Here is a 6,824-nt window from a genome sequence, read left to right as displayed (position 1 = left end):
AAATAAGAGAACAGTAAAGTTAGCCCAATTTTTTTTTTTAATATTTTGAAAGATAATGTTACGCCGAGTAAATTGATACCCAACATGTCACGCTTCAAAATTGCGCCCACTCGTGGAATGGCGACAAACTATTACCCTTAAAAATCTCCATGGGCGACATTTAAAAAATTCTACAGGTTGCTTGTTTTGAGTTACAGAGGAGGTCTAGGGCTAGAATTATTGCTCTCGCTCTACCGATCATGGCGATACCTCACGTGTGTGGTTTGAACACCATATGCGGGCGCTACTCACGTACGCGTTCACTTCTGCATGCGAGCTCGGGGGGACGGGGCGCATTTAAAAATTGATTTATTTTACCTTTTATTTTTACACTGTTCTTTAAAAAAAAAAAAAAAAATTGTCACTTTTATTCCTATTACAAGGAATGTAAACATCCCTTGTAATAGAAAAAAAAGCATGACAGAACCGCTTAAATATGAGATCTGAGGTAATATCTCATATTTACACTAAAATGCAAAAAAAATAACATTTTTTTGTCATTTGAAAAAAAAAAAAAAAAAAATGGCCCTTTAAGAGCTATGGGCAGAAGTGACGCTTTGACGTCGCTTCTGCCCTGCAATGGTATGGAGACAGGTGGGGGCCATCTTCCCCGCACTCATTTCCATACCACATACGGAAGAGGACCTGATTGCCTCCGCCGCTGCCGACGGCTACGGTAAAGGGCGGAGGGCACCGGAGAGCGGTGGGGGGGGCCCTCTCTCCTGCCTCTAATAAAAGTGATCTTGCTGCGAATCCGCCACAGAGAACACTATTATCGAACACCGGACCGCCCGCTGAAAAAGAGGATACCGGGATTATGGCAGCTCGATATCCCTCTTCAGCCGGCGTATATTGGCGTACGGCAGTCCGGAAGTGGTTAAGACCCTGGCTCCAAGGCTTTTCATGTGTGGGTAGTGCAGGTCACTCAACTGTCAGGGACAGTAATTAGCAGCAGGAAGAGGTTCCAGGCAAATAGGGAAAGAGCAAGGACATGCCATCCTTCCTGGAAGCCTCCTCGTTTGGGTGCGGACTGGCCAGGCCATATTCGGTCCCTCGAGACAGACTCTGTCAGTGCACCTGAGACCTGCTGCTACACTCTTCACTGCAACATTATGTGAGTGCGCCCAGTTGGGTTGTCTTCCCAATGGGTAGTTGTGCTTTGTTGAACTTTAACTACAATAAAGTTCTGTTTCTGCAACTGAAAAAATGTAACATGCAGGAAGCCCATCTAGACTTACCTCTTCCCTGTTCTCCAGCTGCTACAGGTATTCAATGCTTCGGGGTGGGTAAAATACCTGCTCTCTTGCCGCAGTATATGTAGGGCAGGCGGTTGGGAAGTGGTTAAATCATATGTAACTTTTAGATATTTGATAATGTATGGCAGGACATATTGCTTTTAGAATTTTTGATAGGCTAGCTTCATCTACAGTAGCTGTGCTGGCTGGTGCAGCGGGTGACAAGACTTCATAGTGTCACTTCCGGTGCTGTCACTCACTGCTCTGAAGTTCGTTACCTTCCCGCTTTCAGGCTTTTGGCCACAGCACATGTCTGCAGACTAGCCTGAAGTGCATTGGAAGCACATGTGACAGGGTGACAATTCAATGCTTTGTAGGGTGTAAGTGGGCATTGTAATCCTGAAAAAAATGCCAAGAATGAAAAAGTTGAGGTATTTTATTTCATAAAGCAATTATGGTTACAGATTACATGTGCAGCAATATATGCAGTACATAAATGATCCCATTACGTAGTGCAGCGGGCTAAAAATGCAATCTTGGGGTCTGGTTCTTGGTGTAAGGTGGGGCAGAAGGCCAGTCATTTTACTCTTCAACTTTTTTTTTGCTGAACATTTCTGGGAGAGAGGGTTTAGGGGGACACCCAAATAGGACAAGTATTCGGAGAAGGTAATAGGCCTTGTAAGAGCAGCCTCTTGGTAATGGCTGGTGCTGGGAGAGCAGCCAAGGCAGATCTTTGACCCTGTAAAAGCAGTCTTTAAAGCAGAACTTTCCCTTAAAAAGGGAAGTTACACTTATCCTCCTCCTCCCCCTCTCCTCTACCACTATTAGAGCATTTTTTTTTCTGGGAGTGGATACTTATTTTTGACAGGTACCCGGTCACACAGTAAGCAAAAGCGGAAGTTAGGCCCCCCTCCCTGCCCGCAAACGGTACTGCGGGACTATTGGGAGAGCACAGTGAGTCAGGCGGCTGTAAAACACCAAGAAGTCACAGCTGGCTTTCCACAAACCTGATGACGGCACCGTGGGAAACTGACCTTCTCATAGTGCTTACTGGAGCCCTCTTCCCAGTAACAGGTAAAATCAATCAACCCAATGACTTTAGACAAAAGGTACAGAGTGCAGAAAAAGGTAAATTCCAGCCGAGGCTACCGTAGATACGGTCTAGTAGTATGTTTGACTATTCTATATACTCGCCTTGACTATTGCAACTCCCTTCTCATTGGCCTACCTCTCCATAGGCTATCCCCTCTTCTGTCTATCATGAATGCTTCCAGACTTATCCACCTTACCAACTGCTCAGTATCTGCCAATCTCTACACTGGCTCTCGATTGCCCTGTGAATTAAATTCAAAATACTAACCACAACTTACAAAGCCATTCACAACTCTGCCCCGAGCTACACCACCAATCATGTCTCCAAATATCACCCAAATCATCCTCTACGCTCCTCTATAAACCTCCTACTCTCAAGCTCCCATGCTCGTCTCCAGAGCCTCTCCCATCCTCTGGAACTCTCTACCTCCACCTGTCTGGCTATCTCCTACTCTAGCTGCCCTGAAAACTCATCTCTTCAGGGAAGCCTATCACACCTGCAACTAATCTTTAAAACCACTTCCAGCAGCTCATTTACCACAGTTACAACCTTTTGTACCACCTACCCCACCCTATTAGATTGTAAGCTTTTCTGAGCAGGGCCCTCTTACTCCTCTTGTATTGTCTCCCTTTCATATTGTAAAGCGCTGCATAAATTGTTGGCACTATATAATAATAATGTTTAGTTAGGGACACAATTGCATGAGCACTTTACATACGCTTTAAACCAGGGAAACAGACAAGTTAATGTTTGCCACTCTGCTAATTTAACCACTTGTGAGTAATTACCCCATTGTGGCACATCAACATAACTGTGTTTCCAATGAGATGATAGTCAAGAAGGGTTTAAAGTTTGGGTACCGAAACCCTAGCTCCATCTGATTAGATCCTTCTATTCCCCACCAACTAGATCTTTTACCTGTGACCTTACATTTCTGGGTCAATAGATTGTCAGATAGGCATCGCCAGAGCTCCAGGATAAGCCTTCTTTCCACCCATATGTAGGGGATTCTTTGGCTGGTCAAGTGAACTCCCATGCAAGAAGTGCATAGCACTTTTGCCCTTTGAAGGCAAACACCTGTTTGATCCCCTTCGGATAAGTACATCAAAGTGATCACAGGAGAGAAGAGAACTCTCCTCCCCCAGCAAAAGGCAGCTCACTCTTCCGTGGATAAGCCTTCTACTTGAAGCCAAAAAAAAAAAGTCTCCAGCTTTCAACTGAAATCTGGAACAAGCTTTTGTCAGATGACAGTCCTTTTCTTAGTGATGGGGTGTCCCATATCAGAGTTCTCAGTCTACTGCCTGTACAGTAGAGCCCAAAAGAAGTCTATAGGTCAGGTTTGCCAGAGTCTCTGCCAAAAATATGGAGGTGGACAGGCCCAATAGCCTTCAATAGGAGCTCTAGTGTGCTGGAGACTTGAGATACAGGATGTAAAACAACCCTGATCCCAGCAAGTATGGATTTGTTAGATAAGGAGTCGGGGGTATGCAAAAAGACTAGGTGCACATTATAAAAGTGTGCTTATTCTTTAAAGTGTTTGTTTATATATATTTAATAAGTTTAAAAAAAAAAAAAGATTCTGTTCATTTAAAGCATGTTATACAGGACAATGCTTGTGCTGTGTAATTTGCCCCCCGCCCATATCACCTAAAAAAACCTGTCTGGTTCTGCCAGGCTATACCCTCCCCCCTGTAAACTGGCTGCTGAGCCCTGACACCATGGTCAGTTTACATGCCTCCATCATCCACTGTCTCTCCTGTCCTATCAGCTCTGTGTCCTTGCCCACCCCCTCCCGCTGCTGAAATTGCTGTTGATTTTCTTTTTTTTTTACACCATCCTGTTTTATAATGTAAAGTGCTCCACTGTGTACTTTATAAAAAAAATAAATATATATATATATACACACACAGCTATATACCCATTTACAGAGCACCACTCACATGACCAGCCAGTTCTCCTCCTGACCGAGATCAGCAGGGATCTTTAGCCCCACCCACTGCAGACAGTACACCACTCAGTAAACAGTTATATAGCTGCATTTATTTATTTTTTATAAGGCACACACACTGGAGCATTTTACATCAGAGGATGGTGTGAATTGTGCATAGTGGATTAACAGCCACTTTAACTATTCTTATTCACACCATTTCAGCTGTTAAACATATCATTAAAAGAAATGAACTAGCAGAAATCCTGTGCTCCCTGCCATTAGTTAGCAGTGTTTACAGTTCTCAGTGTACTGCACAACACCTTTCCTCTATGTTTTAGGCATGAGAGGAAGGAGTTCTAGAATCCTAAAATACTTCTTGTGCTAGGGGGAACACCACTACTCCTAGATAGAGAACTGAGTGTTGACACTCCAAAACCCCATTCACATCTGGGTGTAGCAGAAACACACATGTCCTAAACGCAGAAAAAAAAAAAAAATGCTAAAATACACAACACTCATGGTGGAAGAGGAACTTCAGTGAAAAAAAAATAAATAAAAAAAAATAAACCATGCAGCAGCTACAGATGTAATGACAATTAGGGCTCTTTCACACGGGGCGGATCAGTGATGATCTGCCCTGTGAATACCCGCTTGCTCAGCAGGGATCACTCCGTTGATCCCCGCTGAGCAGGAAGATGACAGGTCCATTGCCGCACACTGTGCAGCGAAGGACCTGTCAGAGCGCCGCTCTCCCCTATGGGGGATCGGATGCCGACGGCCCGTAGTGTCCGTCGTCATCCGATCCGAAAACGGATGGAAAAGTAGGGTTTTCCTCCGTTACACTTTTCGGATCGGAGCGGGTCGGATGTCAGCGGACATGTCACCGCTGACATCCGACGCTCCATAGGGATACATGTATGTCCGTTTTTCATCCGAAAACGGGAGGATCAAAAAACGGACATATGGATCCCTTGTGTGAAAGAGGCCTTTGGGATTTTTAATTTTTTTTATAAGCTGCATTTGTCATACAATTCCTTAAGTCCTAGTTTACACTTATGCGATGCAGAAAATGCAGCGAATCCTGTGCGTTTCTTGCACTGCGTCCATGCACTCTGCTGCAGGTGTCACTTATCTTGATGACACCCCGAAAATGATTGCAAAACAATGCAATTTAGGTGCGGTGGTAAAAAGGGTCCTGCACAATTTTGGTGCGGATGCGATTTCAGCCATACAAAATGTATGGCTGAAATCACACTGCACAGACATCGCATCAGACTAGACACCCCTCTCCAACCTCCCATAGACAGCTATATATAGGCCATGGATACGCCTCTGTCATTCCTCCCACACCCTCAAGCACGGAGAGCTCAGGGGAGAGAGAAAAAAAAAAAAAAAAAAAAAAAAAAAAAAAAAGCTACCTGATTTGTGTCGATATCTCAGGAGTCCACACTACACAATTCACCTAGGCAATCACAGCAGGGGGGGGGGGTCAAAATGTAGAGTAGTACTTTTTTTATTCCAAACAGCAACTTAAAGGGCAAGTTCACCTTTACAGAAAGGTCTGTTATGGTGAATTTACGCTGGACCTCCTCATCAACCCAACCCCCCCCCCCCCCCCCCCCCCAGTCCCAGAGTCTGGCAAACACCATCTAGGAGACTTCATATAGCTGCCTCACCAGTCCAGGGTTTAGAAATCCCCTCAGCTTAATCTCCTAAAATGTATCTTGTAAGAAGGTACATTTAGGAGCATTTTAAATTGGTCAGCGCCAACCAATCAGAATCTGCGTAGCCCTTCCTGTCACCACAGGCGAAGAGAGAAAGCTGCAGGGATTTAAAATCCCCAGACTGGTAAAGCAGCTATATTATCTGTCAGAACAGGTAACTGCTAGACTCCAGGTTAGCGGGACCGGGTGCAATGGGAGGGGAGTCCAGAGCGCAAGTTCACCTTACAGATTTTCTGTAAAAGGTAAACTTACACTTTAAAGGGAGAGAAAAAAAAAAAAAAAAAAAAAAAAAAGCTCAAGTTCCACTTTAAACATATCCACTAAGATAATATTTTCACTTTAGTAGAAAAATTTTGCAGGTTCCTTGCTGCTGGTTTGTCTCCTCAATTCCACTTTTTCTGAGGGGCCAACCTCATCCAGACCAATTCAGAAAGGTTTACATCCTTACTTCATCTGAACACATTTGTAATATCTGCTCCAGTCTGGCAGCTGATCCCAGGATAACTAAATCAAGCCGATACAAAGCCAAAACTTTAAAAAGGAGAAGTATGGACAAAGCTTTTTTGGCCATACTTCACCAATGGAGCACAGTTTGGTGTGCACTCCTGTGACCTGGTTTCAGCCAATAGCAGGCTGGGCCAGCCCTTCTCTCAGCAGGCCAATGGGAGACTGAGCCTGCCACTCCTGCCCCTCTTCTAGTGAGCGCTGGAGGGGCAGAGCCAAGCTGCTGACTGAAAGTCACTGGATCTGCTTACCAAAGACCAAGCAATCAACGGGCTTTGATCACTCAGTTCTCAGTCTTA

Source organism: Aquarana catesbeiana, linkage group LG01, assembly GCF_042186555.1.
Source record: "Aquarana catesbeiana isolate 2022-GZ linkage group LG01, ASM4218655v1, whole genome shotgun sequence".
Classification (NCBI taxonomy): Eukaryota; Metazoa; Chordata; class Amphibia; order Anura; family Ranidae; genus Aquarana; species Aquarana catesbeiana.
The sequence above is the reverse complement of the archived record's forward strand: the minus strand, read 5'-3'. Positions refer to the sequence as shown.